Source organism: Bubalus kerabau, chromosome 14, assembly GCF_029407905.1.
Source record: "Bubalus kerabau isolate K-KA32 ecotype Philippines breed swamp buffalo chromosome 14, PCC_UOA_SB_1v2, whole genome shotgun sequence".
NCBI lineage: Eukaryota > Metazoa > Chordata > Mammalia > Artiodactyla > Bovidae > Bubalus > Bubalus kerabau.
Window position 1 is genome coordinate 74,076,992 of NC_073637.1, and position 22,370 is coordinate 74,099,361.

The following is a 22,370-nucleotide window of genomic DNA, read 5'->3' on the forward strand; positions in this document are numbered from 1 at the left end:
TTGAACCATCTTGACCATGTTAGAATCAAAGTGAAGTGAATACTCTGGAAACTTCAACACATTTTAGCAGAGCTACATTAAGTACCTGGAAAGTAAACCTAATTTTCTCAAAAAAACTATTCTGGCCTAATAGCCCCATTTGCAACTGATATTTTTGATTTACATGAATGTGAAAATAATGACTTGAATCTGAGAACCCAGAAGACAATGATTACTTTTCTAAAGTTAAAGTGAAAAATCAAAAATCTTTTCAGAATGTCTCCTGATCTTCTTGGTCAATTAATCGTAGAATTTTTTTTAAATAGCAGTTATATTTGAAATCTGAGCATTGCTAAGTTGTTTGCATATATGATGTCTTGCCTTTGTACACAGGCCTTTTTCTATGTACAAAATAAGAGGTCATATCAGGTCTCACATCTTTTGTCATCCCGCTTATTTTGAGTTTTTTAGTTTACTGAAAGAGCAAATGCAGGAAGATCTGGTACACAGAGCTTTACTACTACTGTTTATGAATTGAGCATTTAAAATTAATAGAAGTTATTCTCTGTCATAAAAAAATAGATTTATCAAAAAGTAAAACAATTAGGTATTGAAAAATCTGGCCATGTTTGAGGTTTAGAAAATGATTAAATACTAGTTTTTAAATGTTTTGGCTTTGGAATGTTGCCAAATGGGTTTTGCCAAACACATTTTTCTGTCATTTCACAACCCATGTGTGTGTTTTAATGAATGTATAATCCGTATGTTCTGATTCACTTAAACTTGACAAAATCTGTTTTAAGAATAATATGATTTCCAAGAAGACTTTATAGCTGTCCTAAGAAGTCACATCTTTAATTTTAAAAAGGAAGTCATAGTTTATGATGAATAAATGGAACTGATTTGTAAATTTGGAATACAAATCTAAATCTGAAATCCACATTTCAACAGCTTTACTAACTCATGTTTAGTGAAATAAGATTCGACTCTAAGTTATCATTATGCTATGTAAATGGAAGGTAAAGGGAAACACGGAATGTCTTCCTACATCCATTGAATGTACCAGGAAGGAAGAGGGCAATGGTGAAATGACAGAAAGAAAATTCAAATTTAAGCTTCTTTTGTATAGTATACGCAACCCTGAAAATACCTCCCAAGGTAATTTACAACAAACAGTTTAAAACTAACGGGAACTGAAAAGGAATAGATAGTAAGGTAAAAGCAACATGTACCTGAGGAAAAATTCATATCCTAGCTGGAATCAGAAATGACTCTGGGCTCCACAAGGAAGGAAAGCTGAACCTGAGGTTGAGATTGGAGCTAAAATGGTTTCATTTCACCCCATAAGGTTGGGAGCAGCCCTTATAGCACAAGTGAAAAAAACACAAATTCTCTGTAGATGAAAACATTTTCTGGTTAGGACCTCAATTTTTACAGAATAAATTATGCGCTATGAGATCTAGAAGATGAAACAAACCTAAAGCTATATGCAGTATATGTTCATAACACAAAAAACAGCTTACACACACACAATGACATAAGAAAGCAAGTTACCATAATTGAAAGTCAGCAGAAAAAAATAATAACACCAGGGTCCCAAGAGTGTACGATATTGGAAATATCAGAAATAGATTGTGTGTAAAGAGTTTATAGAAAAATATAATTTTAAAAGTAAGCAATTAATAGATATCATCAAAAATAACATAGCTTATTTGAAAAAGAACCAAATAGAACTTTTAGAAATGAAAATTAAAACAATGAAATAAAAGTACAATAATAAAATACAAGTATAATGGTTATATAAAACAAATACAGTTAAGAAAATTTAACAGAATGGTGCATAAAGACATGAGAAGATGGAAATGAAAAATGAAAGAAATTTTAAAGGACATGGAGAAAAGAATGAGAAACCAATAAAAATCTGTGTCAAAATAAGAACCTTTTTTTTTTAATGGAGAAACAGTAGTTAAAGAGATAATCGAGATAATTTTCTAGAACAATAGGAGACATGCATTCAGAGAAATCAAAATGTAAGACAAGCAGTATAAAAAGAAATCACATTGTCATGAAGCTTCAGAACATCAAATACAAAAGGAAGTTCTTTAAAGCATTCAAAAAGAAATTACTTGTAAAGGAAACATCAATAGGCAACTTCTCAAAATCAATGCCAAGAAAATAGAATGATATTTTAACATATGATGAGAAAATAATTTAATTCAGAACACTGTATGCAGCATAACTGCTTTTAATGATGAGAGTAAAAGAGGAAAAGAAAAAAGCTCAGCATTTACTCCCATAAGAAATTTACTAAAGAGACTTCTGTGAAACATACCTCATAGAATAGAAAAAAAAAAAAAAAAAGACTCCAAAAATAAGATCTAAGAAGTAAGAAGTTGAGATGATCAAATAACTAACCTAAAAATAGTCTGTCTAATTAAAAATAAGCATACCATCTTTATAAAAATTAAAACCTAAGAGATTAGCCTGTTTCTAATCAATATTTTCTTTATAAAAATTAAAACCTAAGAGAATAGCCTGTTTCTAATCAATATTTTCTTGGAAGTCTGTTGTGGGTTGAATGTTTTCTCCTCAAAAGAAATGCCAGAGTCCTAACTCCTAGAGTTTGACCTTATTTGAAAGTAAGGTCTTCACAAATGCTGCTAAGGATCTGAAGATAAGAACATCCTAAATTTCAGATGGGTTCTATATCCATGGAGTCTGTCCTTATAAAAGAAAGGAGACAGAGATGAGAGAACAAACACAAAGAGGGAAAGTCATGTGAAACAGGAGGAGAGATTGGAGTTATGCAGCTGTAAACCAAGGGATGCCAAGGATTGCCGATGGTCATCAAAAGCTAGCAGAGAAGCATGAAGCAGATTCTTGCTCAAGAGCCTCAAGAAGGCACCGATGCTGCGGACATCTTGATTTCAGACTCCTGCTGTTTGGAGGAGCCACTCAAGATTTTCTAAAATGTGAAAGAAAAGGTAAGGTCATTGAAACAAACTAAAAAGAAAAATAAGGATGGAGGATCTGCCATACTATGTGTTGTAAATCCATACACAATGGTTTTCAATTGATCATGTTATCAGTAGTAGAGTGTTTAAAATAGTGAGGGTGGGAATGATTTTCTTACAATGATTAGGAAAACGCTTTTTAACAAAAGCTAGTATCTTGCAATGTGTGAGGCAGTCCTGCAGTATGTGAGGCAGTATAAAGCCTAACATAGTATTACCCCAAATGCCAAGAGTTTTCTGATTAAGATATACTGAGCTCTTATCTGGCAATACATTGTCTAATAATTTAAACAATAAAAGACCTTTACATGTGTGGAAACTAGATATATTAAATAAATAACGTTGCAGATCATTGAGTAAAGGATGGCCTACGCAATCAGTGATATTAGGACAATTTAGTATCTTTATGGAATAAGATGTCCTTTGATCCCTACTTCATATTACATTTTAAGTGAAATCTTTTAAACTGTAGAAGAAAATTTATGAACATACTTTATGTCTTTGGAGTAGAAAAGGTTTACTAAAAAATACCCCAAAGCACTAGCCATAATATAAAAATATGTGACTACATTAAAACTAAACACTTCTATTTATCCAGAGATAATAGAGAAAATGTAAACAAATCACAAAATGGGAGAAGATATTTTCCAAAACATAAATAAAATAGTACTGTGCATGCTTAGCTGTGTCCAACTCTCTGTGACCCCATCAACTATAGCCTGCCAGGCTCCTCTGTCCATGGGATTCTCCAGGCAAGAATACTGGAGTGGGTACCACTTCCTCCTCCAAGGGACCTTCCCGACCCAGGGATTGAGCCTGCATCTCTTAGGTCTCCTGCATTGTTAGGCAGGATCTTTACCACTAGTGCCTCCTGCAAAGCCTAAAATAGTAGTGTGTCTATACCATATAAAGTTCCTGCATCAAGGCAATAAGGTTAAAGGCAACCTAATGGTGAATGGGAAACACTTTTAAGAAATGTTTTACATAAGATGTATAGAGGACAAACATATGAAAAAATACTCAGTCTCACCAGTAATCAAGGAAATAAAAGTTAAGAACTAAATTAAATTTCATACTAATGGCAAAAAATAAGAAATCTGGCAATATTAAGCATTAGCAAGAATCTAGAACAAAGAAAACAGTATCTATCACTATTGGAGTTGTTAATTGGTACAATCATTTGGAAATCAATTTACCTTTATCTTAAGTTTTTCTACCCAGTATGTTCATAACATACAAATATGAAACTGAAGGCTTTATGAATACCCTTAATCTGATGATTTTTCATTCAATTATTTCATTTATAAACATTTCTGATTAAGGCTTAATTTATTTTATGATCTGATAATGACTTCTAGCACATAGTTTAAAAATATTATTCTAGACAAACTCATATGTTATCATAGAAACAAGATAATTCAAAATTTTCATAGTGACATTTTTATAACTGCAAAAATTGGAAATAATTGAAATGTCCATCAACAGAAAAATATAATTATATTGTGATATATTCAGACAAAGTAATATTACATAACAATGAAAATGAGTGAGTTCTTGCAAAACATCAATGAATCTTTTATCTTTAACTTTTAATTTTGTATTGGGGTAGGTCCGTCTAGTCAAGGCTATGGTTTTTCCAGTAGTCATGTATGGATGTGAGAGTTGGACTGTGAAGAAAGCTGAGCACCGAAGAACTGATGTTTTTGAGCTGTGGTGTTGGAGAGGACTCTTGAGAGTCCCTTGGACTGCAAGGAGATCCAACCAGTCCATTCTAAAGGAGATCAGTCCTGGGTGTTCTTTGGAAGGAATGATGCTAGCATTATTTCATCCTCTTTAATGGCTGAGTAATATTCCATTTTGTACCATGTTTCCACATAGGTACCGCATCTTTATCCATTCCACTGTTGGTGGGCACTTAGGTTGTTTCCCTGTCTTGGCTATGGCAAACAGTGCTACAATGAACAGAGAAATTCAAGAAACAATTCCATTTATCAGCGCATCCAAAAAAAAAAAAAAATAGACCTCAGAATAAACCTATTTAAAGAGACAAAATAAACCTACCTAAGGGCTTCCCTCATGGCTCAGTGGTAAAGAATCCACCTGCCAAAGCAGGGGATGCAGGTTTTACACCTGGGTCAGAAAGATTCCCTGGAGAAGGAAATGGCAACCTACTCCAGTATTTTGCCTGGGAAATGCCATGAACAGAGGAGACTTGTAAGCTACAGTCTATGGGGCCACAAAAGCATTGGACACTATTTAGTGATGAAAAAGCAGTAAGGAGACAAAAGACCTCTACTCCAAAAACTATAAGATAATGATAAGAAAAATCAAAGAAGACACAAACAGATGGAACAATATACCATCGTCATGGATTGGAAGAATCAACATGGTCAAAATGACTATACTACCCAAGGCAATCTACATATCCAATGCAATCTCTATCAAATTATGAACATTTTTGTTGATAATTTTTTATCAGCATTTTTCACAGAACTAGAACAAAAAATTTCAAAATTTGCATGAAGACACAAAAGACCCCAAATAGCCAAAGCAATCTTGAGAAAAAAATGGAGCTGGAGGAATCAGTTCCCTGACTTCAGACCATATTACAAAGCTACAGTCATCAAAACAATATGATGCTGGCACAAAAATAGATATATAGATTAATGGAACAAGATAGAAAACCCAGAAATAAACCTATGCACCTATGGTCAATTAATCTATAACAAAGGAAGCAAAACTATACAATGTTGGAAAGACAGTCTCTTCAACCTATGGTGCTAGGAAAACTGAACAACTACATGTAGAAAAATGAAATTGGATCATTTGTTAACATCATACACAAAAAATAAGCTCAAAATGGATTAAAAACCAAAATGAGAGACTAGACACTATAAAACTCCCAGAGGAAAACATAGGCAGACCACTCTCTGGCATAAATCACAGCAATATTTTTTTGATCCTTCTCCCTGAATAATAGAAATAAAAACAAAAATAAACAAATGAGGCCTACTTAAACTCAAAGGCTTTTGCACAGCAAAGAAGACAGTAAAGAAAATGAAAAGACAACTCACAGAATGGGATAAAATAGTTGTAAATTATGTGACTGACACATGTGATCTTATTTTATCAGATCACAAAATAATCTCCAAAATTTACAAACAGCACATGATGCTTAACAGCATCAAAACAAACAACCCAGTCAAAAAATGGGCAGAAGATCTAAGTAGACATGTCTCCAAAGAAGACATGCAGATGTCCAATAGGTACATGAAAAGATGTTCAACATCACTAATTATGAGAGAAATGCAAATCAAAACTACAATGAGATATCATCTCACACCACCTAGAACCTGTGTGTGTTGAGTTGCTCAGTCATGTTTGATGCTTTGTCACTCCATGGAAAATGTAGCCCACCAGGCTCCTCTGCCCATGGGATTTCCTGGCAAGAATACTGGAATGGGTTGCCATTTACCCTTCAGGGGATCTTCCTGACCCAGGGATGAAATCCTCGTCTCCTGCATTGGCAGGCAGGTTCTTTACCACTGAGCCACCTGGGAGGCCCCCAGCCAGAAGGGCTATCAAAAAAATCACAAACAAAAAATGCTGGAGAGGATGTGGAGAAGAGGGAACTCTCCTACGCTGTTGGTTGGAATGTAAATTGATATAGCCACTTTGGAGAACAGTTTAGAGGTTCCTTAAAAAACTAAAAATAGAGCTACTGTATGACCCTGAAATCCCATTCCTGGGCATATATATCTGGTGAAAAATATCAAGAAATCTTATAAATATTATTTTATGGGTTAATACTTACAATGTAATTTTTATAAAACTAAAACAGTAAAAAACAAATTATCTAAATTTAGATTATACATACAGATCTAAAGAGAAAAGAAAAATCAAAGAAATGCTAAATTCAAAATTCAGAACAATTGTTACTCCTGGGTACAAAGCAATGGACTCAGAAAAGAGTATGCAGATGGCTACGATGGAAATAGGTCTTGTCGGGTAATGGGTTTATGTTCATTTATTTTATTATTTTCCTGCCTCACACTTTCCCAAAATATGTTATGAATATATTAAATCTTAAATTGGTTTGGCCAAAAATTTCCTTGGTTTTTAAGTAAAAGAAACCATTTTGACCAAGAACTTTATAGAACAACTTCTTTATTGTTTTGTTCCATGTCTGCCATTTTTCAGGCAACTTCATAATTCCATCTTCCCAAAACTTTTTTTATCATTTTTGAGCAACGAATTATTCCAGGTATCTTTTGGAAGATACCTGTTCCAGTCTTCCAAGGAATTGAAATTTTTTCCACTAAGAGAGTTTTTGTAAAGGCCAGAATAAATGGAAATCTGAAGGTGCAACATCTGGTGAATATGGCAGAAGAGTTAGAACTTCACAGCCAAGCTGTAAAAGCTTTTGCCTGGTCATCAAAGAAACATGTAGTCTTATGTTATCCTGATGGAAGATTGTGAGTTTTCTGTTGACTAATTCTGGATGCTTTTCATCGAGTGCTTTCAGTTTGTCTAACTGGGAGCAGTACTTGTTGGAATTAATCATTTGACTTTCCAGAAGGAGCTCATCATAGAGGACTCCCTTCCAACTTCATGGTATACACATCATCTTCTTTGGATAAAGACCAGTCTTTGGTGTGGTTGGTGATGGATCCTTTCACTTGCCCCGTGATCTCTTCCATTTCACATTATTGTACTATATCCACTTTTCATTGCCCATCACAATTGGTCCTAACAATGGAAAACTTTTGTTACATTTCAGTAGAGAATCACATGCAGAAATATAGTCAAGAAAGTTTTTTCTGTTTGTGTGGAACCCAAACATCAAAGCAATTAACTTAATCAAGCTGGTACAAATGATTATCAATGTTTGACTTGGATATTTTTAGTATATCAACCATTTCCCATGTGGTAGAATGTTGATTGTTCTCAGTTCATTAACTGAGAACAATTCTCAATTCTCAATCAAATTCTCAGTTTGATTACTATCAACTTCAACTGGTTTAATTGACGATGGAGCATTGTCCAGTGAGAAATCTCCAGCATGAAGTGTCGCAAACCACTCCTGACATGCTTGCTAAGTCACAGCATCTTCTCCATATACTGTACATATCTCTTTTTTTTATTTCAATTGCAATTTTACCTTTCTTGAAGTAATAAAGCACAATGTGCTGAAAAAGTTGCTGTTTTACTTCCATCTTCAATATTAAAATGGCTACCCAAAATTCATCAACTTTGTTGTGCTTTTTTTAATTCACACTGATATGACAGCTGTCACAATACAATCTAACAAAACTGTTTCAAATGAAGTTAAAGACAACTAAGCACTACTAGGGCCATCTTACGGGAAAAAAAACAAATGAATGTTTTGGCCAACCCAATATAATGGAATCTAAAACAAACAAAAAATCTGAAAAAGAACCCTTTAGTAGTTCAAGGTTTTGAAACCCAAGATGCTATTGAGATAGATGTTAACACACACTTTTTAATTTCCATGAAACAAGTAATAGATGGCCAGGGAGAGTCGTGCAAGAACTTTCTGGAAGCTTTATTGGATTCTGAATGAGTTACCTAGGGAGGTGTGTCTCTTGAGACATTTTAGTGTTGCTTAACAGTCATATGTCTTCTGTGGTTTAGGAGTGGTCTTGTCTAAGGCCAGGATTGATGTTCAGAGGATGGATTAGATGACCTCTTTGATCTTCAGCATACGGTACTTGGTTTTCCTGTCTTATCCTCTGGGCCTTGACAACAGCACAGCCTCTCTCTCTCTGCCATGCCTTCCCTGTCTACATTAAACAGTCTACCAGGGGACACAGACGTTCTACTTTTAAGTAAATAGTATCTCTTGGACAAAACATTCGTCAGAAGTGATATATAAATCTAACAACCTAAACTATCAACCCCAGTACTTTGAACTTTTTACCTTCCTCAAGGAATCTTAATGTCCATGGGGACTAAAGTGAATACACATAAACATATCTGTACTATGCAATATTGCATTTAAAAGTCTGTGTATCTACCAACAAAAAAAAAATAGAAAATGTATCTCAAGAAATATATATAAGTAAATGTGTATACATATTTTATATATATATATATATATATACACATATATAGGCAATGGCACCCCACTCCAGTACTCTTGCCTGGAAAATCCTATGGATGGAGGAGCTTGGAAGGCTGCAGTCCATGGGGTCGCTGAGAGTCGGACACGACTGAGCGACTTCACTTTCACTTTTCACTTTCATGCATTGGAGAAGGAAATGGCAACCCACTCCAGTGTTCTTGCCTGGAGAATCCCAGGGACGGGGGAGCCTGGTGGGCTGCCGTCTATGGGGTCACACAGAGTCGGACACGACTGAAGTGACTTAGCATAGCATAGCATATATACACACAGACAAAGATACACATGAAAATACAGTTCTTAAAGATGATTCTGCAACTAGTAACTATGATTTTAGAGACTAAATAAAGTAATCATATCCATATTGCTGATCTCTTAGTTGCACCCTCGGCAGGTTCTTGATCAAGGGAGGCAACAACTCAACAACCCCAGTTCCTGGGGAAGTTCCTGGATGCAGTCCAGGTTCATTTCACTCCAGCCACATAAGAAAACTTCAGAAGCCAAAATCAGGCAACTAATTCTCACTTAGGTTATATCTACAGGAATATATGCTCCACTATCACAGTTAATAAGTTTATATTTCAAAATAATTTGAGGTTCATGTATACAAGGGTATTCATACTGAACTTGTTAGACTAATCAAAACAATTCAGTAATCTCCATATGCCCGCCTCCGCCTGGTGCCATGCACAGTGACATACAGTTTCACTGTTCATAGAGTATCTGCATTTTGTGAACTAGGGTAACTTAATAAAGTTATTTTCCTTTTACTTTTTTTTTCATTTGGGGAATGTTTCAGGGGTCTTTGACTATCTATACAGATATATTCTATACAGAATATAAAACAATTTTGTTTCTTAAGGAAAGGAGATTCCAACTCATTAGAAAACATCTCATTTATTATTTGCAGTAGAAGGAGGAGGGTGGGCTCAAGGAGAACTTTCTATTTTCCTATTAGACTAGAAGACTTATACAATAAGAATATATTTGTATATTATTTGTGTCCTTTAAAACAAAGTCGACTGAAAAGGAAATCACTGGAAGGAGATGAGACATGAGCAGGGCGTATGATGTAACACACATGACCGCAATTTGAAGTTTTCAAGGCAAAAATCTGTGTTCAATTTGCCACTGGAGTCTTACAGCAAGCATTGTATTTCCCCTCGCACCCCCACCCTCAAAGCAGCAGCCAGCTGCAACGCAGATTCCCACCCAGACGGAATGCAGGTGAAACACCAGTACAGCAAGAGCCCAGTCAAAAGGGGGCATGTGGAGTTTGGAGAGTTTTAGAAAATTTTATTGCAGGAACACATGTGTTAGCAGAGCAGATGGAAGCAATTATGGCAGGAAAACTTTGCCCTATCCTTAAAACCACATTCCAATAGTGTGAGCTCAGGCTAATGACTATCCTTGAGGACAAGTAAAATCAGACCACAGTGAGTTTTGAAGATCGACTTCACTTTGCATCAGGTCGTGATCTGCCTGCTAAAAACTCCTCAGAACTCAATATTATCTCTTTTCACCAGAAAGAGAGGTGACCTCAAATTCACTCATCTAAAATTAATATGCTTTCCTCTAGTCTCTGTTATAAACCTCATCTGACACTCGCATTTTAGACTCCGACTGGTAGGAAGTATCAATACAACTATAAATAGTTTGATTATTCCAGATAGGAGAAATTCACTTCATTTGGATATTTCTGTGCATGTAGTCCTTTCTGACATGTTCTTCTCTGTGATGGAGACAGGCAGACACCTGCTATCTCCTTTAATAAATAGTATCACAGGAGTAAGGATGAAGAAAATAAAGCAGAATGAGGTTTAGTGCTAAATCTTTGACCCATAAAACAGTCAGAAGAATTAGATATAAATCCAGCTCCATGAACTCTCTTGTCTAAGGGTTTATTTTGCAGACGTGGACACTAAAGTAATTTTTCTCCCTCTTTAGCATTGTCATATAATTGTTTCTCCTTACAAGAGAATCTCAAACAAACTGGCTGGTAATGATTATGGATGTACAGATAGTGTTGTCTTATAGTGGTATAGTATCACTCACCAAAGGAGTTCAACTTCTTTACTCTCATGAAACCACTGACTGAATAATTTACTGAAAAGAGAATAAAAGGACTAGAAAGGTATGAAAATTCAGGACCCAAAAGAAATAAAATAGATTTTTCAGTTTCTAAATTAGTCTTCTGGCAATATGCATAATCTTCCTTCCTATCAAAAGATGAAATAATTTAGATATTTAAGATTTGACTTTTTAAATATTTTGTTACTGAAAGTAGAGGAATAAATGATAGTTTAACTTTGGTTTTGAGCTCTTTCGTTTAAGACACAAGGCAAAATTTCAAAGGTAGTTCAAACAGTCGTGCCAGCTTATTATATAAACACAAAAAGTGAAAGTGAAGCCGCTCAGTTGTGTCTGACTCTTTGCGACCCCACGGACTGTAACCTACCAGGCTCCTCTGTCCACGGGATTTTCCAGGCACAGATACTGGAGTGGGTTGCCATTTCGTTCTCCAAACGCAAAGGCACAGACCAAAAGTTAGAAACTGCAGCTTTCACTCCTTGTTTTTCCAGGACCATGCTTGTTACTTTGGACAAGTGACTTAACTTTCCAGTTCTCAGTGAACTCATGCAAAATGGGAAGAATAATGCCTGCCTTATTTCCTAGGTTAATTAAGTATGGAAATAAGAAAAATGTGTTTGAAAGTGTAACTGGAAGTGTGTTTGCCTAGGTGACCCAAGAAAGTGTAGTCTCCTTTAAGTGACTAAATATGTAACTCTCGTTTTCTAATCTAATTTGTCAAGACCTCTAGATAATAATGTATGTTTCTAATTCAATGCTTTAGAATTCTGTGGAAATATATAAATTCAGCAAATGCAGTTGTTGGGAATAACCAAATCCTTACTGTGAAATTAACTACTACATTGAGTTTATTGGCAATTGACTTACCCGTATATGTATTACTATAGCAAATAATCCAGAGCACCTGTGATTTGCCATACTTTGCATTAGATGTTAAGGATACAGTGATGAGGAAAATAGGGTAACCATAGCTGAAGTAAGAACAGATGCTAGGCAGAAGCTGGGGGACTAGGAGGAGGAGGAGATGAATGGCCTAAGGGAACTCCTGGACTTGGTCATCCAAGGCTGCTAGTGTACTGAAGAGGCTCAGATTAAAACCACGTGGTCCAAATGAAAAGGCAGAAAGTGATGTTCTTGATGAGCCAAATTTGAAGCACTGTCAGAATAGCAATCCCATCATCCCTTTCATGACTAACAGTCCTATTGGCCAGCATCGGAGGCACGAGGCTAGAAGGCTTATCTCTTATTATTTGTCAGTTGATTTTGTCTCTCCTATTTCAGGAAATACTTCAAATCCATTTCAGTCTCCCCAAATCCCCAGTGAGAGCACCCTCATGCATGGAGATACTTTGTCTCCACAGGGATACTGAAGGTCTTCCCGTTTCATTTACAATACTTGTGGGGGAGAGCGAGGCACTCTTACAGAGCTGAGTCCTTAACCTATGTTCGCCAGTGTTATCTCCAGGTAGATAGTGTCAGAATTGAATTGAACTGTAGGATACCCGGCTGGTGTCCTGAAAACTGCCGACGTTTGGTGCAGGAAACCTCCCCTTTTACATGCTGCAAATCTGATCTCAAAACACCGCAGATTAGTATATGTCATAACTGTCATTGGCTTATCTTTCATCCCCATGTCCCCCTATTTTATCCCCATGATGGCAGAGCCTTTGTCTACCATCCACATTGTTTCATTCTCACGGCCCTGCACAGTGCTCATCCTAATGTAAGCACTCAAAGACTGAAAGAACAACATGACCAAATTTTGTTCATAGTATGTTATAAACAAGGCTGTAAGAATACACAAAACGGTGCAAGTAACAATGACTTAGAAACAGGAGGGACATGGAGAGGCAAGAAAGAAAAAGGCTTCTTAAAGCAGGAAAATTAACAGCTGGGTGCAAAAGAGTAAAATAGCTGTTGCCAGGTCAGAAAAAGAAGTAAGGGACTATTCTACACAGTAACAAAACTGTGAGTAATGGCAAGACTTTATTCCAAGGAATCATATGTTTTAGGGCTCAATATAAATAGAACATAGAGTAGATTGATGGAATGCAATTTATGAGGCTGAAATTGTACCAGCCTGGTGGCTCAGATGGTAAAGAATCCGCCTGCAGTGCTGGAGACCAAGATTCAGTCCCTGGGTTGGGAAGATCACCTAGAGAAAGGAATGGCATCCCACTCTAGTGTTCTTGCCTGGAAAATTCCATGGGCTGAGGAGCCTGGTGGGCTATAGTCCACGGGGTTGCAAAGAGTTGAACACGACTGAGCAGCTTTCGGAGAAGGCAATGGCACCCCACTCCAGTACTGTTGCCCGGAAAATCCCATGGATGGAGGAGCCTGGTAGGCTGCAGTCCATGGGGTCGCTAAGAGTCAGACACGACTGAGCGACTTCACTTTCACTTTCCACGTTCATGCATTGGAGAAGGAAATGGCAACCCACTCCAGTGTTCTTGCCTGGAGAATCCCAGGGATGGGGGAGCCTGGTGGGCTGCCGTCTATGGGGTCGCACAGAGTCGGACACGACTGAAGTGACTTAGCAGCAGCAGCAGCAGAGCAGCTTTCAGATGTCATGAAAAATTTAATGCAACATGTTAAGATGTTTGTGCTTTAAATAATGCACAACAGGAGCCATAAAAATTTATTAGAAAGAGAATATGTGTGTGTGTGTATATATATATATATGTATAATTTGACTTTTAGGAAAATAGATGTGATAGAGGATGCAATGGGTTGAGCAGAGACTGGAAAGAGGGAGATACTGGAGAAGTTATCCGTGGACCATGTAAAAAAGTGATGAGGATTTAAAGAAGGCAGTGGTGGCAGGAATCAAGAAGAGGGGTCAGAGAACGGAAGAGAGAAGGGAGCGGGGAGGGGGGAGACATGCAGAAGATCAAGCAAATGGGGCAAAGTGTTAACATAGGTGACCTCAAGCATAGAGAATATGAATACTTTAATAACACTCTTGCTTCTTTCTATAAATTCTAAACTATCATCACATAAAATAATTTTAAAAATTAAAGAAAAAGAAGAGGCTTCTGGTTCAATATGGTGGAGTAAAGACGGCATGCTCATCTCCTCCTGTGAGAGCACCTAAATCGCAACTAGCTATTGAACAACCATTGACAGTAGAATGCTGGAACCCACAAAAAAAAGATACGCCACATCCGAAGATAAAGAAGAAGCTGCAATGAAATGGTAGGAGGGGCACCATCATGATAATATCAACTCCTATACCTGCCAGATACTGCTGCTGCTGCTGCTGCTAAGTCACTTCAGTCGTGTCCGACTCTGTGCGACCACATAGACGGCAGCCCACCAGGCTCCCCTGTCCCTGGGATTCTCCAGGCAAGAACACTGGAGTGGCTTTGCATTTCCTTCTCCAATGCATGAAAGTGAAAAGTCAAAGTGAAGTCACTCAGTCATGTCCAACTCTTAGCAACCCCATGGACTGCAGCCTACCAGGCTCCTCTGCCCATGGGATTTTCCAGGCAAGAGTACTGGAGTGGGGTGCCATCACCTTCTCCGACCCGCCAGATGAGTGACCCACAAACCAGAGAACAATAATACCAAAGAAGATCTCCCACTGTTGTGAAGGTTCTGAGCCCCACATTGCTCTGCGGCATGTGGGATCTTCCTGGGCCAGAGATTGAGCCCTTGTCTCCTGCATTGGCAGGTGGATCCTTTACTGCTGAGCCATAAGGGAAGCTCTCCAGATATGTTTCTAATGATTCAGTTCAGTTGCTTAGTCATGTCCAACTCTTTGAGACACCATGCCAGGCCTCCCTGTCCATCACCAACTCCAGGAGCTTGCTCAAATTCATGTCCGTTGAATCAGTGATGCCATCCAACCATCTCATCCTCTGTCATCCCCTTCTCCTCCTGCCTTCAGTCTTTCCCAGCATCAGGGTCTTTTCCAAGGAGTCAGTTCTTCTCAACAGGTGGCCAAAGGATTGGAGTTTTAGCTGCAGCACCAGTCCTTCCAATGAACATTCTAATGATTAGCCATGATTAAAATCAACTGGACTATATGATGATCTTATACTTTTATCTAGCTAGTTTCACTTTTTTCTATTTCATATTCAGTGTTCCTGTTTCATTTAGTTTATATTTTCCAATTTCTCCATCTCTCTTTTTTTTGATGTTCTTTCTCAAGCCTTTATTAAGCATAGTATAAAAGCTCTTGTATACATATATAGAAATAGTATGTATAATATATATATATTAGAAAACTTATGAACTTTTGCCTAACTAAAAAAATTGTGACATTTTGATTCCACTTGTTTGACTTCATATGAATAAATGCTAGATTTCTAATTAAAAAATAGATATGCAACAAGCAAAAAAGGTTTACTTAGTAGCACAGGGAACTACAATCAATATCTTGTAATACCCTATAATGGAAAATAATCTGAAAAATAATATATGTGTATACATATAATTGAATCACTTTATATACCTGAAAATAGTGAAAATCAACTATACTTTAATAAAATATGTATATCAAGAAAAAAAATTAAAGAGAGAAGGGGTTAGAAAAGAGACAAGTGATGAAATTGATGGTCTGTAGGGAGTGAGCTGAGAAGGAATATCAGAAGTGAATTCTGGTTTCTGAATTCAGAAACCAGAAATACTGAAATACTGAAAATTTATCGGAAATATGAAATATACCTGAAATACTGAAAATCAACTATACCTGAAATACTGAAAATCAACTATACCTGAAATACTGAAAATCAACTATACTTTAATAAAATATGTATATCAAGAAAAAAAAATTAAAGAGAGAAGGGGTCAGAAAAGAGACAAGTGATGGAAGTGATGGCCTGTAAGAAGTGAACTGAGAAGGAACATCAGAAGTGAATTCTGGTTTCTAATGTAGAAGACCTAGTGAATGGTGATTCAATCACCTAAACTCAAAAATTTTGGACTTCCCTGGTAGCTAAGACGGTAAACATTCTCCTGGCAATGCAGGAGACTTGGCTTCAATCCCTGGGTCAGGAAGATCCCCTGGAAAAGGTAATGGCAACTCACTCTAGTATACTTGCCTGGAGGATTCCATGGAAAGAAGAGGCTGGTGGGCTACAGTCCATGGAGTCGCAAAGAGTCAGACATGACTAAGCAACTAACACTTTCATTTTCAAACTCAAAAACAGAGAAGAAGCAAGTTTCAGAAAAAAAAAATCAATTCTTTTTTCTAATTTAAAAAACTTTTTTTTTTCTAAATAGGCAGAAAACTTGAAATGCACAGAAGAAATGCAAAGGGAAAAAAACCAACTGGATTCCCACCTCCTAACTGCTATCATTAATAAAAGTTTGCGATGTGGCAGTATATGCACACAGAGACATAGAGATTTTTGTTTGTTTTGTTTTATGTATTAGAAGCATAGCTTTCTTTTTAATATCACAATATATTATACCATTTTACAAAATAAAACAAATGTTAACAAAGTAAATAAATGTTTTTCTACACCATAATTTGTTAACGGCTTCTTAACACAGTATATTGTCATATGGGACACCAAATTTTACTTGACTAATTCCCCATTACTGAACACTTAGTCTTTTTCAAATTTTATTGTTGAAAATAATGTTACAGTGAATATTTTTTACAAATTCACTTTAAAAATACTAAAATTAAGGAACATAAAAGTCAACTGTAATAAATTCTATATTCTAAATATATTCTAAATACTGTACTAAGTGCTTATAAACATTATTTTATTCAGTTCTCACTAATTTTGTCAACTCTTTTTCACAGGTAAGAAAACAAAGGCTTAAAAGAGATACATAATTTGTACATGTTCACACAGCTAAGTCCCAAAACAAGGATTCCATTACAGTATAAACAACACACAGTCTCACTCACTGCCCTAGGCCACCTCTCAGATGACGTTAGGAAATGTGGATTTGCCATTCAATGGAAGGTAGAAATTAAATGTTAGGCTTTATGAGGCATCAGGATCCAGGTGAATGGATCACAGTTCAGCTGTTGATTATCACATGGGGAGATGTCTGATCAGACGGCTGACCCCAGATGAATTTAATCAGAGTATCAGGTTGAGAGAGAATAGACCCCAGGTTTTAAAAGTGCCGCAGGTATTGCTAATATGCAGCCAGTACTGAGAATCATTGATATAAAGCAACTGAAGCCTAAAGCTAAGGACGAGATAAGATTGCCACGAGGCTATACACAGAATGGAAAGTAAAGACACTGTGTGCTCAGTCAATCAGTTGTGTCCGACTTTTTTGCAACCTTATAGACTGTAGCCCACCAGGGTCCACTGTTCACGGGATTTTCCAGGCAAGAATATGGAGTGTGGATTGCCATTTCCTTCTCTAAAAGACAATACAGAGAGGAAACAAAGTTCCAAAACAAGGTTCAAGTCAGCTGTAGCAGGCAGAAGAAAGAACCTATCCAGAAACGATATTCTAGGGATTATGGAAGAGAGAATTTCACCAACAATATGTATATGAAATCAAACACATACCCACAGATGTCATTCAACAATTTCAAATAATTTGTTGTATGAACTCAGGGTGATATTGATGTAAACTGCCAGTCTTTCTTGACTTGCCAACTAACTAGCACCAGAACAGCTCAGATGTGACTCTTTTGTCATCCTGTTTTTGCATTGCTCTGTGGTTAGTTCCTTTCTATATCCCAGAATGGTCCACTGACAAAGTTGCTTATAGGCTGGTAGAAAATGCTATATCTGCATAAATACTTTCACTTCAGTGCAGTAACTTTCTGCTGCTTGCCTCAAACATGCAAACTTTGATAACCATACATTTTGATATATCAAATCATTTATCACATTTTATAAAGAATATATATGTGTGTGTATATATATATATGTTGCTATTTATTTGTTAAGTCATGTCCAACTCTTTTTTTTTTTTTTTTCATGTCCAACTCTTTTGTGACCCAATGGGCTGTAGCCCATCAGGCTCCTCTTGTCCATGGAATTTTCCAGGCAAGAATACTGGAATGGGTTGCCATTTCCTTCTCCAGGGGCTCTTCCAAACCCAAGGATTGGCAAGAGGATTCTTTACCACTGAGCCACCAAGAAAACTGAATATATACATGTTTAGAATAGTATATATACTTTATTAATGTAGTTATATGTCACATTTTATGTTAAATAATATTTTAATTAAGCAATTATAAAATAATGTTAATCTAATATTTCATGAAACAGTTTTATTTCAACTTTTCCCCAGCATATTCTCCATCAGTCTTCATTATCATTAGGGAACTTCTAGTCATCTAAAATATTCTACAAAGCTCATTTCTGTTTTTAAGTTGAAACAGAATGTCTTTTGACACTTTGTATAGGGCTGTGACTAGGAGTTCCAAGCCATACAATCTCTTTTCTATGATATCAATGCAGGTATTTTATTTAACCTAAGTACTATTCTAATTTTTTAAGCTTATATAATTTTTATATATGCTTTCTATTTCATTTGGATCCTCCTACAATCGAGGCTGAAACAAAGACTAGGGTGCAGGAAGTTTACTGAGGAGGTGATTCCAGGAAGCAGAAGTGGGAGAACAGGGAGAGTGACCCAGGTTGGAGAAGAGACCTGGTGCTGCTGTGCTGGCCAGCAGGAGGGGGACAGTCCCAGTAGGACCTCCTGGGCAGTATCTCTAGTCCCTTAAGGATTGTCTGCTGAAGGCTGACTCCCAGCCTCCATCCACTGACTCCCATTTTGTCAGTTAAGGGTAAACCTGGAGGGCTTTATTTCCCATCACTGGCTCTTCACAGGTAACCTTGTGCAGTGATTCTAGTGGGCCTTCATAACTTCTGAGAAGCCACTGGGCCAGAAAGCCTATGCTTGAGATATGACCCTGTTGGCATCAGGTTTGTTTGTCCTCCCAAGAAATGGCCAAAATTAGAGTTGAGCAGATGTGGTGCAGACCGCTAGAGACCTTCATCCTAGTTCAAACAGTATTAAAACAGTATTGCGTGGTTGCTCTGAAAACCAACGAGTCCCCTGCCTCATACTTTCTGATCCCTCATTTCCTGAAACCCAGAAAGTTATTTTCAACTCATTTGTCTATTTATAATTTTATTTCCAATAATATGCTTATTCTACTATCTACTGATTTGTCACCTTATATGTATTTATATATATAATAAACATAAATTATTCCCAGAGTACCATACATAGTGCTATGATTATATTTCCTTTCTGTCCAACTTCTGTTTTCCTGGAGTTACAGGGCATTATTATTATTATTGCCATCAAAGATTTAGCCTTATTATTTCTATAGAACTAAAATTCTCCACTGCAAGTTCTTCCAGATTTACTTTTCCTAAGTGGAAGCATTCCTCCTGGAGTCCTCCATTCCTTCTTCCATCTTCCAGGATGGTGAAGCTGTCCTCAATCACCCTCCACTTTTCTGCACAGTCATGCCGAGTTTCTCTTTTCATTTCATCTGCGTTCTTTTTGCTTCGACTCTTGTTCCTTTGAACCCACATCTTCCTCTTATCTGCTCTCTCTCTCTGAGAAAGAGCATAATGAGAGTTTTGATTTTTTTGAGTATTGGTCTGTAAAAAATATCTTTATTTTACCTCAGTCATGCATAGTTTGGCTGGGTATATGACTTTAAGTTGAAAATTGTTTTTGCTCAGCATTTGAAAGTCATTGCATTCTAGCTTTCAGTTTTGCTGTGACACTAGAGTCATTGGATTTCTAATCCTTTGAATATATTCTGCTGAATTTTTCTTTTTTTTTTTTAGCCACAATAATTTAGATGCAGATTGTCAATGTGCTAGACATTTCATGAGTCATTTCAACCTGAAAATCCATGGTCTTCAATTCTCAGAAATTTTCTTCTGTTATTGTTTAATAATATACCTTTATTTTTTCTAATTGATTATTGCTTCGTTTTCCTGATCTATTTTCAGGATGCTTTCCTTTTTCATTATTTAAAATTTTATTTCAACTGAAACAGAAAGTGCTTTTTCTCAGGCTTGGAGTCTTCCCTTGTGCATTTTTGTTACTCTTTACTGACTTCTTTTTAGTATCCTACCCTTGTTGAATTTGCTTTGCCCAGAGGCTAATAGTGTGTCTTTTGTTGTTAGCTCTTTAATGCCTCCTGAATTGCTATACAAAAATAAATTCTCTAAGGATATACTTTGGGATATTTTGGAAGTTCCCTTGTACTCCCTGCACTTTCTCTGTTTCATACAAGTTTTCCTTACCTGTTTATTTAAAGCTTGGATCTTTCTTGTTAGAAGCATCCCATGAATATATGGCAATCTTTGGCAAATCACTCATTCATCATATACCAAGTCACTAAAAAGTTGATTGAAAGGGTGTGATTGAAAGGGAGCACCATTTGTCACCTGATGAGTTTCACTGCAGGATGTTTAGAAGGAATGCTAGACATTTTTATAGGGACTTTAAATATTGGAATTCAGACTCTTATTTTTCTAATGGTTTCTTCAGGGATGATTTCTCTAATCTCTGCCCTTCTACTTTGAGATTTGACAGTCCATTTTCTAGGAGCAAACAGAGGGGAGAAGGCTAGAGGTTTCTGTACAGTGTTTATTTTCTCTTGCTATTCCTTTTTCACTCTGGCACCTCAACTCCACTCTCCGTTGTGCGTGGGATTCAGAGATGGGTAATTCTGTGGTTTAGTTTCTTCTGAGAATACGGCTCTGCCTTCAGAGCAGGATGAAGTCAGAGTCTCACCTTGCTGGGGGATGAGGAAGGGGTGGGGAAGTGACAGGATATGAGGGTCTGACTACTTCTTACAGATACATTTAGACTTTCAGGTAACCTTCCTATCTTCACGTCACCTCTTACTCTCATCTTCTAGGGAAGAAAGCCCGTGCCTCAATTCTGGGCCTTTCTGATTTTCTTCAACTTGAATAAACCTGCTTTGCATTGCTATCCCTTTCTGTGATAGAGTTTGGGGTTCAGCATTTTTTGGTCTCCTAAGCTAGACACTTCTCATCCATTCACTTCCTAACTCCATATACATGCCAGTATCTCTCATCCACTTTCACTTTTCACCCATTGCCTTTGCATTTGTGAGGTGACACTTTTAAAATTTCTTTACAGTAATTTTAAAGGGGGCTTCCCAGGTGGCTCAGTGGTGAAGAATCTGCCTGCCAATGCAGGAGATGCAGAAGATATGGATTTGATCCCTGGATCGGGAGGATCCCCTGGAGGAGAAAATGGGAACCCACTCCAGTATTCTAAAGTATTTTAAAGGGCTCTCAGAATTACAAATACATATGCTCATATCACAACATTTAGCCCTAAGTCCCAAATTCTGTTGCTTTAGCTGCTCACATTTTGCTGCTAATTCTATTAAACAAATTCATAAAACAAAGGAACTGTAGGGTGAGCAGTGAAAAAGAAATGACATTCATCAAGTGATGTCTCTCTGACAAGCACAATGCTAGGTGCTTCCCACACAAAATCCTATCAGAACCTTACAATCCCCATGATGTTCTATAATGGCCATTTTACAGATGGGGACTGAAGCTCATAAAAATTTAGTAATTTGGCAAAAATCACAAAGCTAGCCACTGGAAGAACTAAGACTCCATTTTTTTGGTTTGTTTTTTAAATTAACTTATTTATTTTAATTGGAGGCTAATTACTTTACAATATTGTAATGATTTTTGCCATACATTGACATAAGACTTCAGTTTGAAGCCTATGTTCTCAGTGCATCAGCAATTGTCCTGCAGGTAATTTCTCTAAGAGGTAAGGGAATGTCTCAGAATGTCAACTTATACCATCATTGTTGAACAGAATTAGAAGCATCGGATGTTTCATGAAGGTTCAAAACTATTTTCATGTTAAGTACTGTCTCAAAGATTTTGTCTTAAAAGACTTGCCTGTCTCTCTTTAGAAATTACTTTTGCTTGACTGATTGGTGGGGGAAGGGAAGGCTATCTGGGTGCTTTGCCTTCAGGTGTATAGTTTGGTTTTGCTGTTTAACTTGTTAATATCCACTGAGTTGCTATAAAATCATAAGGCATTCTTAGGGAAGCAGGAAAGCAAGATGTTACCATGCTTAGAGATCTGGCTGAAAAATAAGAGCCTTCCTTAGATGAAATTCCAAGAAAGCAAAGCTTCAGCTGTTAATCCTCGAATCAGAGAGCCATAGTCTCAAGCTG

The 22,370-nt window shown here is 36.8% G+C and overlaps 2 long non-coding RNA genes across 2 annotated transcripts; one reads left to right on the forward strand and one right to left on the reverse strand.

Annotated features, from left to right (window-relative positions):
- Window positions 1-7,220: 7,220 nt before the first annotated feature.
- LOC129627336 (uncharacterized) lies at window positions 7,221-11,770 on the reverse strand. The gene is made up of 2 exons (XR_008702567.1): window positions 11,594-11,770; window positions 7,221-7,742 (listed from the first exon to the last, which is right to left on the reverse strand). It is a non-coding gene; the product is annotated as an uncharacterized LOC129627336 (long non-coding RNA).
- Window positions 10,396-16,710, forward strand: LOC129627337 (uncharacterized). The gene is made up of 3 exons (XR_008702568.1): window positions 10,396-10,669; window positions 14,247-14,421; window positions 16,453-16,710. It is a non-coding gene; the product is annotated as an uncharacterized LOC129627337 (long non-coding RNA).
- The last annotated feature ends 5,660 nt before the right edge of the window (window positions 16,711-22,370 follow it).